This window comes from Erinaceus europaeus, unplaced genomic scaffold (assembly GCF_950295315.1).
Source record: "Erinaceus europaeus unplaced genomic scaffold, mEriEur2.1 scaffold_620, whole genome shotgun sequence".
Classification (NCBI taxonomy): Eukaryota; Metazoa; Chordata; class Mammalia; order Eulipotyphla; family Erinaceidae; genus Erinaceus; species Erinaceus europaeus.
This window is the reverse complement of record NW_026647333.1, coordinates 21,789-40,000: the sequence shown is the minus strand read 5'-3', so window position 1 is coordinate 40,000 and position 18,212 is coordinate 21,789. Positions and strand designations below refer to the sequence as shown.

General features: G+C 52.2%; 1 long non-coding RNA gene across 1 annotated transcript in view; it reads right to left on the bottom strand.

Moving 5' to 3' along the window:
* Positions 1–18,212, bottom strand: part of LOC132536305 (uncharacterized) — a 41,436-nt gene that overhangs the window by 1,436 nt on the left and 21,788 nt on the right. Inside the window, exons 2-3 of the long non-coding RNA XR_009547938.1 lie at positions 4,058–4,129; positions 158–275 (exon numbers count right to left, since the gene is read on the bottom strand). This is a non-coding gene — a long non-coding RNA (uncharacterized LOC132536305). The remainder of the gene's footprint in view (positions 1–157; positions 276–4,057; positions 4,130–18,212) is intronic.

Genomic DNA, 18,212 nt, shown 5'->3' with positions numbered 1-18,212 from the left:
GCGTGCCACTCCCCTCTATCCTCGCGTCATGTGGCTCCGTGGTCACACCACCACATCCAAGTCCCAGCTCTGTCACTGAGTGGCACTGGGCAGGTCACTCAATGCTTTGAGTTTTGATTTCACACCCCCACCTCAGTACTTCCTAATCAGTACTCACCCTCAGGTGCTGAGGGGAACAGGTGACCCAGGCAAAGGCTCTGGGGGGCTCCCAGCTCCCCGTGCATCTGTTACCCCTGCCTGGAGGTGTTGGTCTGAGAGTCCAGGGTACCTCCTCACTAAACTACAGAGCCGACGGACGACAGTCACGGACAGATAGACACCTGTGGTTTGCCACCCTGGCACCCTGTTCCCCTCCCCATCTTCTGATGACAAGATCCTTCTCCCACAGGAGCGGAACATGGCCACTCAGATAAGGGCACCGGCAGTGGTCTCACTGTCCAGGAGAGTTGGCCAACTACACAGGCTCCCCCACAGGCTTGGAGACATGGACACTGTCACCCCAGTCCCCTGCCTTTCTGTTTCATGTGCTCAGTCCCCTGGGAGCAGTGGGGTGAGAGGACGTCTCCATGGCACTGGCTGTCACCCACAGCTGTTGTTGGGCGCGTGGACTGACAAGTCCTCTCTCCGGACTGAAAGGACTCTGGCCACATTCATGTCACCTACCCTGTTCGGAACTCGATACTATTATAGGCCATGAGATCCTTACTGTCACATGGACTCTCCATGAATACCCTCTCCCTCGCTGGCAAGCAAGGCTTGGCTCAGCACAAGTCCACAGCCTTCCCACACGAGTTCTGGGGTCAGCTTGGATGAGGAGCAGCACCTGTCCAAGGCTCTCAGAGAAGGAAGGGCAAGTCCGGACTGCACCCTCCCACCTGGCTGGCTGAGGGGGCTGCACCCAGTTCCAGGCAGACACTGGAAGCCTGCAGACACAGCCCTGGAGGCCTGGCCAATCTCTCATGATAGCACAATTAATTTTTATTTATTTTTCTTTTTATTTATTATCAGATAGAGACAGAGACTGAGGGGGGGGAGGAGGAAGGAGACAGACCCCTGCAGCCCTGCTCCACCACTCATGAAGCTTCACCCCCTCAGGTGGGGACCAGGGGCTTGAACTTGGGTCCTTGCGCACTGTAATGTGAGTGCTTAACCAGGTGCGCCACCACCTGGCCCTGCAGCAGTTACTGGTTGTTACTTTGTATCCTGCTGGAGTCCCAGAGGCTCTGGAGCGGCTGACAAAGTGAGACAAACACACACACACACACACACACACACACACACACACGGGGCCATGGCTGACAAAGTGAGACAAACACACACACACACACACACACACACACACACACACACACACACATGGGGCCATGAAGAAAAGCAAAGGTCAAGCCAGAGGAGAGAGAGGAACAGCAGACACTTCCGCTACACTCACGCATTCGGCTCTCAGCAGCTGGGTAGCCATTCAGACCGTGTGGCCACCTTCATGCCTGCCTCTCCACAGCCAGCACAGAAGCCAGGCCGGACAAGCACCCAGAAAGGACTTACTGAATGAGTGAATAAATGAATGAGGGAGTGGACAGGTATATGAATGAGCGGGCTATATTGTTTTCACCGGGTTGGCTTCATGGGCGGGTAACAGACGACCAGGGACTCATGGTTGAGCTGTAGGCAGTATCTCTTTATTTATGCAGGACGCAGCACAATCTAAGCTGAGCTAAGCTAAACTAACAACTAACTAAAACGAACAATGTTGTCTTTATATATACTTCCCAAGTAGGGTGTGAACAGGATGTGACGCAGAGAGGGTGGAGAGAAAAGTGACTGGTGAAAATCAGGGTGTGACAAGGAGAGGATCAGGGTGTGACAAGGAGAGGGGGTGGAGCAGGTGAGAATTCTACCACTGAACCACCAATGCCCTGGAGGGAGGGTGGTGCTTTATGTAAATGTAAAAGTGATTTATGTAAATAGACAGCAGTGGTTATGTAAATAGAATGCAGTGTTAAGCAGGGGGGATTTAAACCAAATGAAACAGAAGGGGTTTTTAAAAGCAGAATTAGAAGCAGACCAACAGCGGGTGAGTGAAGAAATGAATGAAAGGTGAGGACGCATCATGGTTATGCAAACAGGCTCTCATGCCTGAGGCTCCGAAGTCTCAGGTTCAACACCCCCCTCCCACCACCACCATATGCCAAAGCTGAGCAGTGCTCTGGGAAAGAAAGAAAGAAAGAAAGAAAGAAAGGAAGAAAGAAAGAAAGAAAGAAAGGAAGAAAGAAAGGAAGGAAGGAGAAGGGAAGGCAAGGGAAGGGAGGAAGGAAGGAAGGAAGGGGAAGGGAAGGGAAGAGAAGGGAGGAAGCAAGGAAGGAAGGAAATGAACGCACGAGTGAGTGAGCACTGGACAAAGGAGCCAGAGCTCCCTGAGAGAGCTCTCAATGTCCTCAGATCTTAGTCACTAGAGTCAGTGGCTTGGTGCCTCGGTGGACCACGTGGCCTGGCTGGGCACCTGCAGAGGGGCAGCTGTGGGAGCTGAAAGCGACTGTACCCCTGCCTGTGGAGCTGCAAGTGAGGCTGGGGCAGTGCTGAGTCAGCACCTGTAGCTTCCAAGCCCTGGGAAAGGAGGCTGTGACATGCAGGAGGTAGGACAGTCCGCACACGACGGGGAGACGGGGAGACGGGCCTCTCCCGAGCAGTGACCAGGGTCACTGGGTGCAGGGGGACAAAGTGACTCCCCCAAGTTGCTCAGAACTCGCCAGTCAGGGGCTGCCCAGGTCCTGGGCAGAGCCCGGCCACCACTGCCCGGCATGTCTCCTCAGGGCTGTCAGGATGAGTCCAGATGGGCACCGCACAGGAGCTGGCCCTGCTCTGCAGCAGGTGGACACCGGGCCCCTCCCGCAGCCAGGCCGGGTAAGGATGGAGGAACAGGGTGTGTGACTCAGGCCGAGAAGGTGCCCCCAGAGTGCTGGGCGGAGAGATGGCTATCAGAGAACCTTCTAGAAAGGAACTACACTGGGGAGGGAGAGAGAAAGCCAGGGTGGTATCCCCAAACATCCATTCCTTTCATCCTGGCCCAGTCCTAGGCTCTGCTCAAGACTCTGGCACTTCCTCCCCTGACACTCCTCCAGTGGGGGCCGAGCCAAGGGGCAGAGAGAGGGAGACACTCTCTCACATCAGTGTAGACACTGGGGGCCACAGCACGGGAAGCCCAGTCCAGCCAGAGGCCACCTGGACAGGGCAGGGAGTGTCGGAGAAGAAGACAGGAGCACACTGCACAAGGCGCACCATCCCCCTGCCCGGTCCCGCTCTATAAAGACACCCCTCCCAGCCCTGCAGCCCTGGCGGGGGCTCCCTGTAGGGCGCTCCCTGTAAGTGGGTGCAGACCCTGATGCAGAGCTTGCCCTGCAGTGCACACACAGACATGTGCTTCCTGTTCCTCTCAGAGCTCCTGTGCTGCCTGACTGCTAGGCAGGGGCACAGCCATGGGAGGGGGTGGAGTCCGGAGCCTCTCCAGTGAGCGAGAGTTAGAGCCCCTGTGCCCCACATCACCCCATTCAACATCCAGGATCCTGGGCGCCCCAGCTCCGCCAATCACACGCACGCACTGCATGGCCAGCAGGACCCTCAGGCTCTGACCGGGCCAGCACAGTGTCTGCCTGAAGGCCCCTGCGCTCTCAGAATCGATGCACTGGGCAGTTCCAGCCCCTTCCATCCAAACCATTCCAGATGCCAGAGCAAAACGCAAGGTGTCTGCCTGCTCACGAAAAGCCACAGACGAACGGACTGGGAGTCCCACACTCTAGACTGGCTCACCACAGGCAGTCAGCTCTTCCTCAGAGAGGCCCCTACCATGGGGCCAGCTGTCACCGTCACCAGCCCCTTTGACCACAGCTGTCAGAACGCAACGAGAAAGGTGGGGTGGAGGCCTTGCGGACACACTGTCCGTTCTCCAAGAACCCAACTTCACAAAGTAACCCCACACAGCGTGCACGCCTGCCCCTCCCACACACCCAGGCCACCGAGTTCCCTGCAAGACAGCAGCTAGCAAAGAAAGCTTCACTTCACTCACAGTCTGGTGAGCTTCGGCGTGCTCTGGAACAGCAGTTCTGGGAGGACCTGGAGCTTGTTCTTATTCAGGCGCCTAGAGAAGCAAAAGAAAAAAACACAAAGAGGAGGTCAGGGGACTGTGAAATGGATGGATCTTCCTCAAAGCATGGCTTCTACTCATCCACCAAGAAGCTCTGGAGGGGTTTGGTGGTGATGCAGCTGGTTAAACACACACTCACACACACACACACACACACACACAATCATGCACAAGCAAGGACCTGGGTTCAAGCCCCCATTCCCCACCTACAAGAGTGAAATCTTGACAAGCAGTGAAACAGGTCTGCAGGTGTCTAGCCTTCTCTCCTCCTTTCTATCCCCTGTCCCCTCTCAATTTCTCTCTTTCTTTTTTTAAAAATTTTTAATGTACTTTTCCCTTTTATTGCCCTTGTTGTTACAGCTATTATTGCTGTTGTTGATGTCGTTGTTGTTGGATAGGACAGAGGGAAATGGAGAGAGGAGGGGAAGACAGAGGGGGGAGAGAAAGACAGACCTGCTTCACCGCCTGTGAAGCGACTTCCCTGCAGGTGGGGAGCCGGGGGCTCGAACCGGGATCCTTATGCAGGATCCTATGCTTAACCCGCTGCGCTACCGCCTGACTCCCAATTTCTCTCTTTTAAAAAAAATTTTTTTTTTATTTAAGAAAGGATTAATTAACAAAACCATAGGGTCGGAGGGGTACAACTCCACACAATTCCCACCACCGGATAGGGCCCACTTTCCCGTATGCCTCTCCCAATCCATACCAAATAACATTGCATCCACCGATCACAACCTAACCAACGCAACGATTGCCACCTCAACATGCTTCACCTCAGACTGTGTCCAGAGACTTTACATGTGGAATGACAACCCTTCAGCTTCATTACTCGGGTGAGACCTTTCCTTTTATAGTACACTCTAATTTCTGTCTCTCTTATCCAATAAAATAGGGAAAAAAAAATACTGGCTGCCATGCAGGCACAGAGCCCCAGTGGTGATTCTGGAGGCAAATGGATGGATGGATGGATGGATGGATGGATGGATGGATGGATGGACAAAGAGCTTCTGGAGCTTCCACAGTGGGACACTCAGCAGGTGCCTGAACTAGTCTGCTTCCTGGAGGGTATTTCTTTGTTTATTATTATTTATTTGTTTTGCTCTCACTGTCCCCGGGGCCGGCTTTCATCCCAGAGAGATGACCTGTGCTTGCCGTGGTGACCTGGGCTTTGCGCCCAGCCACCCAGTTCTCTCTCCAGCTCAAGGCAGGAGCTTCAGGCCCAGCTCTCTGTCCTGTCCCAGTACCCACCTGACTCCCTGCCACACCTCCTTTTTCTGTTTAGATCTGGCAAGACACACATACACTAACTTCACCATCATGGTGGATTTTAGGCACAAGGTTCGGTAGAGGGAGACATTATTTCACCCTGTTGTTAGTTGGAAGTTTTCCATCTTTAAAAGATGAAACCATCGGGTGGGGGCCAGGCAGAGGCGCACCTGGTTAAGCCACACAGTAGTAAGTACAGGACCCACACAAGGACCCAAGTGTGAGGCCCCAGCTCCCCACCTGAAGGAGGGACGCTTCACTAACGGTGAAGCAGGGATGCGTATGTCTCTCTTTCTGTCTTCCTCTCTATCTCCCTCCCCTCTCAATTTCTCTGTCCTATAAAATATAAAGAAAAAAAAAAAGGTCACTGAGAGTGACGGATTCATAGTGCTGCCACAGAGCCCCAGTGATAACCCCAGTGGCAACAGAGGAAGGAAGAAAGGGAAAGGGAGGGAGGGATGTAAGGAGGGAGAAAGGAAAAAAGCTGGCTCTGGAGGAGATGGCCCTGTGTGGGCTTCAGCAGGGTGGAGTTCAGGTCTGGCTGCATCATGCCCTCACAAGGGAGCTCTGGGGATGCCTCAGTTTTCCATCTACAAAATAACCCTGTCCCCTGGTCACTCTGGGTGTCAGTGACGCACAGGCACCGTGTGCAAGGCCTGAGTGCTGATGGTGCCGGCTGAGTCCTCCCTGGTATCCAGGTGCCAGGCTCGGCAGGCCACAGGGCTGGAGGCCGTAGGGGCAGGCCAAGCATGGATGTCAGTGCCTGGCTCCACAGCCTGAGACCTGAGCCCCTCTGCTCTCCAGCCTCCATGCCTCTTTTCTCTCTCCTCCTCTCTGCTTCCTTCTTAATATTTTATCTATGTATTTATTATTGGGTAGAGATGGAGAGACATTGAGATGGAGAGACATTGGGAGAGAGACAGAGAGACACCTGTATCCCTACTTCACCACTCAGGAAGCTTTCCGCCTGCAGGTGGGGACCAGGGGGTTGAACCTGGGTCCCTGCGCACTGTAATGTGAGCGCTTAACCAGGTCTGCCACTATCCCCCCACCCTTTTAAAAATTTTACTTGTCTGATAGAACAGAGAGAAATTGAGAGGGGAAGGGGGGACAGAGAGGGAGAGAAAGACAGAGACAACTCCAGCACTGCTTCACCACTTGTGAAGTTTTACCCCAGCATATAGGGACCGGGGACTTGAACCCGGATCCCTGTGCACGGTAAGATGTGCACTTGACCAGGTGTGCCACCAACCAGCCCCTTCTCTCTGCTTCCTCTGGGTTGGGGTCCCCACCTCCTCCTGCTCTGCCCAGAATAGTTGGGGACTCTGAGGCCAGCCTTGTCCCTGCAAGGCCACCCTTGAAGGTCTGAAACTTCCCTCCATTGTCACAGCTGTGAAGCTCCGTGACAGACCCATGCAGACAGCCCACACTGGGGTCTAGGCAGAACCCCCAAAGCTGGCCCTCCCGTCTGTAGTGGGCAGGGCACTGGCATGCTTCAAGCCTCAAGCCAGGGTGGGAGCTAAAAATAAAACCCTTCTGGCTCCAGGAGTCTGGGAAGGGAAGGCATCGCCTTTAGTGCTGTGCCAGTACTTGTGCCAGCTGACAAAAATAAAACACCAAATTTAGCCAGTTTGTCCCGCCTGATGCTTCCAGAGACCCTGAGTGAGAATTCCTGGGTGTCGGTCTGGGCCCTTTTCCCACAGCCTCAGGGCCTTTGCCCTAGGGCTGGGCGCTGCCACCCCCCCCTCCAGCCCCCTCCCCTTGTCATCCATCAGCAGAGCCCCAGGCTGTGTCACTCTGGTTCTTTCCAGGATCTCCACTCATTCTGTTAGCTGAGCCGACCTCCAGGGTTTGCCTCTCTCCTTCCTAATGTCCCTGAGGGCACCCCAGTCCCTGCCCACCTCCAGGGGACCCTGGCCCGAGACACACAGTCATAGGCAGCTTGGGGGCTTGCTGGGGACCCAGCTGGGGTCTCCAGCATGAAAAGCAAACAAGCTCGCTTGCTCGAGGGCCAACCCCTTTGAACTCTCCGGCACCACACATGGGAGCAATTACCTTCCATTACACGGCTGTTTGGAGAACGTGAGGTGACCCTGGCCCCTGCCCTGGCCCCAGCTACAGGATGCCCACGCCACCAGCCACCAGCCACCAGCCAGCTGGAGAGAGATGGGGGAAGGGCAGGGGAGCCTGAGTGCCTTCTACACAGCAGCTACACAAGACTCCCCCCGGCTCTGTAGATGTGGCTCCAAAGGCCTGGGTGTGCTTTCCTTCCAGGGTGGGGCCAGTGGGTGACCAGAGCTCGGTCCATAGGGGGACATGAACAATTAACTGAGGGGGGCCAAGCAAGAGGTGGGGAAACAAAGGTTTGGGAAACAAGGGTTTGGCGGGGTCAGCTACGCAGGGCTGGAAAATGGGTCAGGAACTGGCCAAGGACATGGAGTGGAGAGAGGCTCTCTTGCTTTCTGTTACAAGGTCATTTGTATTAAAAAGAGAATAAAGATGACAGCCAAGCACAGGAACTAGAAAAGCTAGTTTTACAGTTCTAAGTTTTATTTTGTGTCAATGTTCTTTTTTTTTTTTTCCTTCTTTTTTTTCCACCAGAGTGCTGCTCAGCTCTGGCTTCTGGTGGTGTGGGGGATTGAACCTGGGACTCTAGAGCCTCAGGCATGAGAGTCTCTTTGCATAACCATTATGTTATGCAAAGAGACTCTAAGCTGGAAGTAGCTTAGCACTAGAGCACAGGCCTTGCAAGTGTGTGGCCCCAGGTTCGATCCCCAGTGCCACAAATGGCAGCCCAGAGCGTGTACTCTCTCTCTCCTCTCTCTCTCTCTCCTCTCTCTCTCTCTCTTTCATAAAATCAAATACATATACATTTAGGTAAAGAGGGAACAATGCCTGTACACTTTTATTTTTTAAAACAGGGGAAATTGCAACGGGCTTATGAGGCCCTGAGAATGATCTGGAAATGGGATAAGTGGATGGTGTTGGGGATGAGGGGAGGCTTTTTGGGTAAGGGTCCTGAATAGGGACGGGGGGCTTCCAGGACACGGGGGACAGCGGTGATTTCTGACAAGGATGGGGGGCTTCCAGGAGCCCAGGCAGAGCCCAGGAGGGTGTGACAAGTCAACTTCCTTCAAGGGAGGGTCCCTGGAGACAGGGGAGAGAAGGCAGGGGACACTGTCCAGCAGAGGCCGGAGGCAGGAAGGCAGCTGCAGGGCTCTGAGGCGGCAAAGCTCGAGCTGCAAGGGTGCTTCACCCACTCTGAAGCTGCCAGCTGCTTGTGAGCCAGCCCAGACTGGACCCAGCCCCCTAGGGCTCATCTGGGCAGCTTGATGAAAAGAGAAGGAGGGATGGGGGCTGGGGAGTGGAGGGCCTGTGCTGGCAACAATGGGGAAAGTGCTGGCAAGGAAGCCGGGCAGAAATAAGGATTTCCTGGCTGCTTCGCACCCTAAGCTCCCTATTCTCATCTGCTCTGTTCCTGCCTTTTGCCTCCTGTTCATTAATCATTTTGTCCTGCTTTACATCTTGCCACCTTTCAGCTACCAAGTTGCAGAAGCTACCATGAGGCCATCCTGACGTCCCTGAGCAGACGACCTCACCAGTGTGTCCTGGAACCCCACCTTCCCAGAGTCCTGCCCTACTAGGGGAAGATAGAAACAGGCTGGGGAGGGGCCAGATGGTGGAGCACCTGGTTGAGCACACATGTTACAGTGCACAAGGACCCAGGTTTGAGCCCCTGGTCCCCACCTGCAGTGGTGAAGCAGTGCTGCAGGTGTCTCTCTGTCTCTCTCCCTCTCTGTCACCCCCTTCCCTCTCAAGTTCTGTCTCTATCCAACAAATAAAGATTAAAAAAATAAAAAATAAATAAAAAGGGTGGGGGTGTGGATCCATCTGCCAATGTCCATGTTCAGCAGAGAAGCAATTACAGAAGCCCGAACTCCTACCTTATGCACCTCATAAAGGATTTTGGTCCACACTCCCAGAGGGGAGAAGTATTAGGGGAAGATGACCAGAGGGCTCTGAATTCCAATTCCCTTAGGGCTCCAGAGATAAGAGGGAAAAGGGAGGGACATTTGGATGCTAGAGTAGGTGTAGGTGTGACTCAGAAAGGAAGAGATAGTCATAGCATAGTCATAGATAGTTATAGAAATAATCGTCAATCCATGTCTGTGACCCTAAGAGAAGTGCTGTAGTGTTGGGAAATTGTGCAGGTGTGGTTGAGTTAGGCTGGACGCACAAAGCACTCTATTTCCATGCAAGTATTATTATTGACATATCAATCTTCTGCCTTGTTTTAAAAATGACTCCTCCTGCCACCACGTTATCCCCTCAGGGTATTGCTAATTCCTGCCAGAGAGCTGAAACTACAGCAACCGCAACTAAGGAAGTTCCCAGAATGCCTTTTTCTTTTCTCCACCCTCTTCCCTAGCCAATTCTCTCCCAACTTGCCACTTCCATTTTTTACCCTATAAAACCCGCTGCTGTTCCTCGTTTTGCTCTCTCTTTCTCTCTTTCTCTTCCGCGTCCCGGCCTGGAGAAGGGCTGGCATGCATAGCGGGAGGCGGCCATTTTGCTAGCTCCACGTGGCCTACACCTGCTGTGCTCATACCCGACTCTGGCACGTCTGTATGGATAAAGATTTGCGTTCCTGCTCCACCATGATTCCTGGTCTCTCTCCCTCCCGCGAAGCTAACCTGGCATTCTGGCTGTAGCTTCCAGTGGAGGGACTGGGGATTCAGAACACTGGTGGTGGGACCTGTTACCATATAAATTTGTAAATCAATATTAAATCACTAATACATTTTAAAAAAAATAATAAACAATTAGTGAAAGCTGGGCAAGTTGCTCTAGTCTCAGCATTCCTGTCCCCACCCCAGGTGTGGATGCTGTAAACAGGTCCCCAGGGAGTGGAATCGGTGTCCCCACAGAAGGGGCTCCAGAGATAGGCCTGCCATGAGAAGGGGTGGGCTTGCCTGCTTCGTTCACTGGGACTCAGCTTTGAGGACTGTTTCTTCTTCTTCTTCTTCTTCTTTTTAAAATCTCTTTATTGGGGGATGAATAGTTTATAGTTGACAGTAAATACAGTAGTTTGTACATGCATAACATTTCCCAGTTTTCCACATAACAATACAACCCCCTCTAGTCCTCCTCTGCCATCATGTTCCAGGACCTGAGCCCTCCCCCTCACCCCAGAGTCCTTTACTTTGGTGCAGTACACCAGCTCCACTCCAAGATCTGCTTAGTGTTTTCCCTTCTGATCTTGTTTTTCAACGTCTATGAGTGAGATCATCCCATATTCATCCTTCTGTTTCTGATTTATCTCATTTAAAATGATTCCTTCAAGCTCCATCCAAGACGGGGTGAAGAAGGTGAAATCACCATTTTTAATAGCTGAGTAGTCTTCCATTGTGTATATAGACCACAGCTTACACGGTCACTCTGAGGACTGTTTATAGTACTCAGTGGGTGCTCTGTAAACATCTGCTGGCTGGTCTGCTGACTGGGCGCATGAATGACGGGCTGTGGGTGGGTGACCCTCTCCCTTGCCCACAGAATCACTTGGGGTCCATTAAGGGTCCACTGAAAGGCCTGTGTATCCAGCTGTGTGGGCTCCTGCCTCTGGTGATCACAGCAGGGAAGCTCCCTGTGGGACCCCCACCCCAGAGGCACTGAGCCATGTGGATGGTGATGGTGACAGTCGCAATATGGTGCTTGCCCAGATAAACCACAGTGAGTCCACAGCAGGAGACACCCTCCCAAGACATGCTCTCTCCTGCCGGTGTTGCTGGGAGCAGAGATGGGCGAGTTGTGCTGGGCACACAGCAAGAGGACTGGACATCTCTAGACACCAAGCATGCCTACCTAGTACCCGGCCACTCCTGCGAGGGACGCAGAGGGCCATAATCTAGGTGGGTACGAGGACTTTCCCCACTAATGCAGCCGTGCTGGTCCCAGCAGGTAGGACTGAGCACAGCCCAGCCACTACAGTTTCTGCCTTCTCTCTGGGTTACTTCACACCCTTTGCCGGGGTCTCCAACCCCTTCACCCATGGGTAAGATGGCCACTGAAAGGTGAAAAACAGCTGCATCTGTGGATGTCATGGAGGGCAGGTGCAACTCAGGTGCACAAAGGTTCTGCAAGTGGATTGCCTAAAACAGTCCTGTCTGAATCCACTGGCAGTACCTTTTGTTCTGAGAAAGTTCAGTTAAAAAAAAAAAGGGGGGGGAGTCAGGTGGTAACGCAGCAGGTTAAGCGCACGTGGCGCAAAGCTCAAGGACCGGCGGAAGGATCCCGGTTCCAGCCCCGGCTCCCCATCTGCAGGGGAGTCACTTCACAGGTGGTGAAGCAGGTCTTCAGGTGTCTGTCTTTCTCTCTCCCTCTGTCTTCCCCTCCTCTCTCGATTTCTCTCTGTACCACCCAACAACAACAGCAACAACAACAATAAGAATAATAACCACAACAATGATAGAACAACAAGGTCAACAAAAGGGGAAAAAATGGTCTCCAGGAGCAGTGGATTCATGGTGCAGGCACCGAGCCCTGGCGATGACCCTGGGGGCAAAAAAAAAAAGTAAAGAAAAGGAAGGGAAGGGAAGGGAAGGGAAGGGAAGGGAAGGGAAGAGAAGAGAAAGAAAAAGACACCTGACAGCAAAAGACTCAACATTCCTTGCCCATGGATGGTGAATCTCTCATTTCTGTTGCAAACACTCTCTGGCAGCAGGACCTGTGACTGACGGGGTGTCTCCCTGTGTTTATCTACTGAGATCTGGCCACTGAGCCAGGACAATAGAGGTCTTGTGAGCTTCCTCAGGCAGGAGCCCAGGAATGCAGAGTAATCATCTGTGACAGCTCTCCTCTATAACTAATTAGCCTCTCACTGTGTCATAGCATTTCCTTCCTGGTCCAGGAAGAAAAAAAGTTTTCTTCTTTTGCTTGTTTCCCATAGAAAATGAAAGTTCCTGACAGTACTGAGAGGCACAGGGTTGGAAGGGAGTCCGGGTGAACGGGCCACGAGGACCCTTTTCAGATCTGCATCTTTGGCTTTGACCTGGTTGCATCTTCTCTGGTTAATTCCTGATTCTGGGGAAAAGGTTTTTTTCCCCTAGCATATGAAGGTTTTCTCCACCCTCTGGCTGCTTCATCTGAATGAGGTCTGCAGAACAGTTTAGGAACCCAGCTCACCCCGCTCGCTCCTACCCTGGGCCGACAGCTCCTCCATCCCAGCCCATGGCTTTGAGATCCCATCCGATCTTGTCGGTTTCTCAAACCGAATCCCAGATGTTCACCCAGAAAATGAGTGGCTCGTGCTGTGGACCGAACCAGTGATCCTCACAAATCGATTCCAGGTGTGATGGCATCTGGATGACTATCTCATTCTCCAGGTTAAAAACACACACATGCACACGCACACACACACCAGCACAATCCCAGTTTTACCCTGAAAAGAATTCAACACCATCTCCAGATGTGTGAGTGATGAAGAATGGGCAGGACCAGTTCCCCATCATGATTCCCATCTTGTCAAGCACGGACAGAGGCAAAGGATTCCAAAACATATGTGTGTGTGTGTACATAAACACACACACACACACACACACACACCACATTCAATAACTCAACTCCAGGAGTCAGGCGGAAGCTCAGCGGGTTAAGCACACATGGCACAAAGCGCAAGAACCGGCATAAGGACCCCAGTTTGAGCCCCTGGCTCCCCACCTGTGGGGGAGTCACTTCACAGGCAGTGAAGCAGGTAGGTCTGCAGGTGTCTGTCTATCTTTCTATCCCCCCTCTCTGTCTTCCCCTCTTCTCTCCACTCCATTTATCTCTGTCCTTTCCAACAATGATGACAGCAATAACAGTAACAATAAAACAACAAGGGCAACAAAAGGGAATAAATAAATAAATATTTAAAATAATAATTCAAATCCTGGTCCATTTAGTGTTCGGATCAGCTTAAGCCTGAGAGAGCTCACAGTAGCAACCCCATCTAAAGAGGTATTGGTTTCGGTCACCAATCTTTCCTGCACTTCCTGTCATACCTTATTTTTGCAAAAAAGATAGCGGGCAGATCTCTACCCTTAAGGAACTAGTTTGGCAATTCTGTTGAAAGAGCAAGGCTGAGGGGCCAGGCTGGCTGAGCAGCACCTGGAGTCAAGGAAGAGAAACCAGGAAACGAGGAAGACACAGAGGGCTGAGGCGACACTGGGAAAGACTGCATGTGTACATGCAACAAAGAAAACAATTCAAAGGGATTCAAAGGGACACATGAAGCCCTGTGTTCACAGCTGCGTTATTCACAACAGCCAAAGAGAGGGAGCAGCCTAGATGCCCATCCACAGATGACTGGCTAGAGAAGTTATGGGATGTTTACTCCATGGAATACTACTCTGTAGTCAAAAAAGATGATATTGTTTGTGTCCTTTGGGACAGAATGGATGGAACTGGAGGTGATGAAATAAGAGATGAAAGTCAAGTACCAGATGGTTTCACTCCTCTCTGGAGTTTAGAGAACATGAACTTGTAAAAAAAAAATAATCAAGCAAAGTGTTCCTAAGACATTATGAAAACTCTGGTGGAGATGTTTGGGAGGAGGGTGGGTAGGGATACAGGGTTTGGTGTGGGACTAGACCTTATAATCTTGCAATCTTATAACCAACCTGTTGTATGCTTTACATTGGGTTGTTCTAGTTCTCCCCCGCCAAGAGAATTGGATCAGATCTGCTAATTTCGCGGGCCCGCTTGGCCCCGCCCCAAGGAACCCCACCAGAGTTCCAGAGTTCCAGGGTTCCAGAGTTTGAGAGTTTGGGAGTTGCAGAGTTGGAGAGTTCCGGAGTAAGAGAGAGTGCTTGCGCCCCCGCAAAGAGACAGCAGAGTTCTGTTTGGTGATTAGTTTGGTTTAGTTTATGAATTGTTGTTCCTGAATAAAGAAATACAGCTTCCCTGCCCAGCCGTATGTCTCTGGTCGTCTCTGTTACCCGCCCGTGAAGCTAGCCCGGCCAGCTGGAGCCGCCGGAATTTTAACAACACCAACCCACTACTAACCACAGAAAAAAAGATTAATATAAGGACTGGAGATAATACACTATATCTATTATCTATCTATCTATACACACACATAATACATAGAGTAATAAAAAAAAGAATAAAGAATAAAAAGTCAGGCCAGGGAGACAGCTCAGCTGTGCTGGACAAGCACAAGGCTCTGTATTCATTGCCCAGAGCAGCACTAGAAGAAAACACAGTCCTTGACTCCAGAAGGAACGGTCGAAGGGGGCTGGGCGGTGGTGCACTTGGTCAAACAAACAAGGCACTAAGCACAAGGACCCATGTTGGGGTCGGGTTCAAGCCACCACTTTCCACCTGCAGGGGGGTGGCTTCACAAGTGGTGAAGCAGGTCTGCAGGAGTCTCTCTGTCTCCCCTACCCTCTCAATTTCTCTCTGTCCTATCATTGAGGGATGAGGTCCCACCCTGAAAACAGGAGTGGTTACAAGTGTGACTTGGAAAAGTGGGGGTGGGGCTGGTGTTTTAGAACTCAGAGTCTGGGCGAGCTTTGCCTGGACGGCCAACCACCATGTAAGTCCTCTTTTACTCTCCCTACTCCCACCGTGCTCTAATGTGTGAAAGTTCTCAATTTTTCCCAAATAAAAGTGCCTGAATAGTCACATCCTCTCCTCAATTCTTTTAGAGATAATGCACGATGATATAATGATAATTATATTATTGGGAGAACAAACGGTGCCCCCCTCTTTCTCCTGTAACACTATCAAATAAAAAAATGGAGAAAAAGGAAAAAATATCTTCCAGGAGCCGTGGGTTCATAGTGCCTGCCTGCACTGAGCCCCAGGAATAACCCTGGAAGTAAATTTAAAAATAAAAAAGGAGGAGAAGGAGGAGGAGGAGGAGGAGGAGGAGGAGGCTGACTGAAAATATGACAAGTGAACGCTGCATTTTCTAGGCAATGCCGAGGGGCTGGGTGGTGAGGCACCTGGCTGAGCACACACAGCACTAAGCACGAGGCCCCACTCAAGGCTCTGGGTTCAAGCCACCATTCCCTACCTGCAGTGGAGACACTTCTCAAGCAGCAAACCTGTTCTGCAGGTGTCTGTCTTTCCCCCCTTCCTCTCTCAATGTCTCTCTGTCCTGTCTAATAAAATGGAAAAAAATGGCCACCAGGAGCAGTGGATGCATCATGCAGGCACCAAGCCCCAGTGATAACCCTGGAGGCAAAATAGATAAATAAATAAATAAATAACAGAAAACCATCTCTGGGGACTTCAACTCCAGACAGATGAGAACGTCCTGGGCGGAGCTCTGATCCTATGGGGAGGGAGCTCACATGCAGACAGGAGTCGGGACACAGTGACTTCTGGAAGCTGACATGAGAAAGACAGGCAGGCTGAGCATCACACTTGCTGAGAGAGACTCCAGGTCACACAGAGCAGGCTGTGCCTCGCCTGCGGCTCCAGCTTCAGCAGTGGGTGGGGACAGCTGGACACATGGCCTCAGAAACTGGGACTTGGTGAGAGCAGTGCAGTCACGTCCTGAGCTGGTCCCTCTCTGAGGGCCGTGCAGTGAGGGGAAGTGTCCTTCAGCACTGACTCCTCATGCCCACCTGTGGCCCAGCCACCCCCAAGAGCACCCACCCACCCCCACAGAACCCCCATAGTGTCTGACCTTGCTTCTACTCTGACTTCCAGCTCCTGTCTTTGCAGCCACCTGGCACCTGGGTTCTTGGGACCGAGCCCTCTGCCCACCCTGGGCATCTTGTGCTGATATCTGGGAGCCCAGTCCCAGAGCCCCACCTGGGCCACAGACCATCTTCTCCAGAGCCCCTGAGCAATCTCAGCCAAGGTGCCTCTGTGTTGGCTCCTGAATTCCCACACGCAGGGCGGACGGGCCGGGAGCTCCCCAGGTGAGCGGGAACCTGCATGGTGTCAGGGTTCCAGCACCTGCGCTCAGTGGCAGAAGGGACTCAGCACTGATTCAGCACAGCCAGGACTCAGTGCTCTCCTAGCCTGGGCGGCCCCTGCCACTTCTTAACATCCCCAGGGCAGTCACCAGGTGAGCGCTAAGAGGCAAACTGGGCAGGGCCCTGGACACACTATCCTGTGGTTCAGTACAGCCAGAATTAGGACATTAGCAACACTTAGAGAGGCCGGATGTGTCAGGAAATTGTCAGGAGTCTCACAAAGTACTAAGCCAACCCTCCCTGCTCCACCCTGCATTCCTGATACTATGGACTATCTACATAATCATTGGTTTACCTGAGAGATCCCCACCCATTCCATTCCTTTGATGTATCTTCTTTCTACCCTCAAGACCCTCCATGCCTGCAGGGTAATATTTAATCCCACCAGTTAAAACCCTCGTAACAGTTGCTAAGGAAGTTCCTACCTTCCCAGCCCACTTTTGCCTTTCTCCACCCCCTTCCTAGCCATTTCCTTTTCCAACTTGCCACTTCCGGGTCTACTGTTTAAAAGCGTTGTCTCTCTGATCAATAAAGACATTGCATTGCCCCTCGGCCATGAGTTCATGAGTCGTGTCTCCCATGTCGCTGAGTGAGTAGCAGCCCAGGATGCCTCTGGTTGAGTTCTCTCCAACCCAGAGAGTATGCGCTCGGGAAGAGGCACCCCCACGCTAGCCCTGCACGGATCATGGCACACTTGGCTGAGCACCACATTACAGTGTGCAAGGACACGGGTTCAAGCCTCTGAACCCCCCTCCCCCACTGCAGGGGGAAGCTTCATGAGTGGTGAAATCTTGTGCGGGTCTCTCTCTCTCTGTCTCTGTCTCTCTGTCTCTCTCTCTCCACTTGAATTCTCTGTCTCCAGCCAAATAATTTTTTTTTTTTTTTAAAAAAGAGCACTTATCTCAGCACAAAATTTGGGAACACACAAATCATCCCCCACAGAGATGTCAAGACCTATTGGTCAGTTCACATTGGATGTCTGAGTGGATGTGAGACTCTGGGAAGGGCACCTGAGAGCCTGGTAGCTGAGCTGGGTTGGGCTGTCATCAGCTGGGGCCCATCAGACGGCCAGCCTTCCATGCCACAGGACATGGTGTCAGGCTTTCCTCTCAGCCCCTCCTGGACCTTTGGCCATCAGCTCAGGATGCTGGGCCCTGGGCCCCCACTTCCACCGTTCACTCACCCACCCCAAGTGTGCAAAGAGCAATGAAGGGCTTTCTCCCCCACCCCACCCCAGCCTGGGAAGTCAGGTGACAGGGGCTGGGGCTCCCTGTGTGGCTGTGTGCCCCATCTGAGAGCAATTTCATGAACAGCCAACGGGGTATCAATTGGGGTGGGGGGTGATTTGCTCTCGGGTGTCATTTATCCAAACCCTACTTCTCAAGATTCTGATGGGAAGTGAGAAGGGGCCGGATGCACACACAGAGACACACAGAAGAATCTGGGTTCGAGCCCTGCTCTCCACCTTCAGAGGAGACTCTTCATAAGTGACAAAGCAGGTCTGAAGGTGTCTCTCATTCTCTCTCCCTCTCTACCTTCCCCTCCTCTTTCAATTTCTCTGTCCTAGCTAATCAAATGAAGAAAAGAAAAGAAAAAAAATAAAGGCCACCAGGAGCAGTGGATTTCTAGTGCACCAAACAACAACAACTGTAGGCAAAAATAAATAAATCATTCAATAGAGAAAGAAGTGGGGCAAGGACGTTCCAAGATGGAAGGTCATTCCCCCCGTCCCCCCCACCCCCCCAACTTCCAGACTTTGAAACTTGGAAGCCATTGAAATAACGCCCTTGCCCTGGACTTCTTGGTTCAGTCAGAGGGGTCTGAGGGGGTGGATAGAGCCA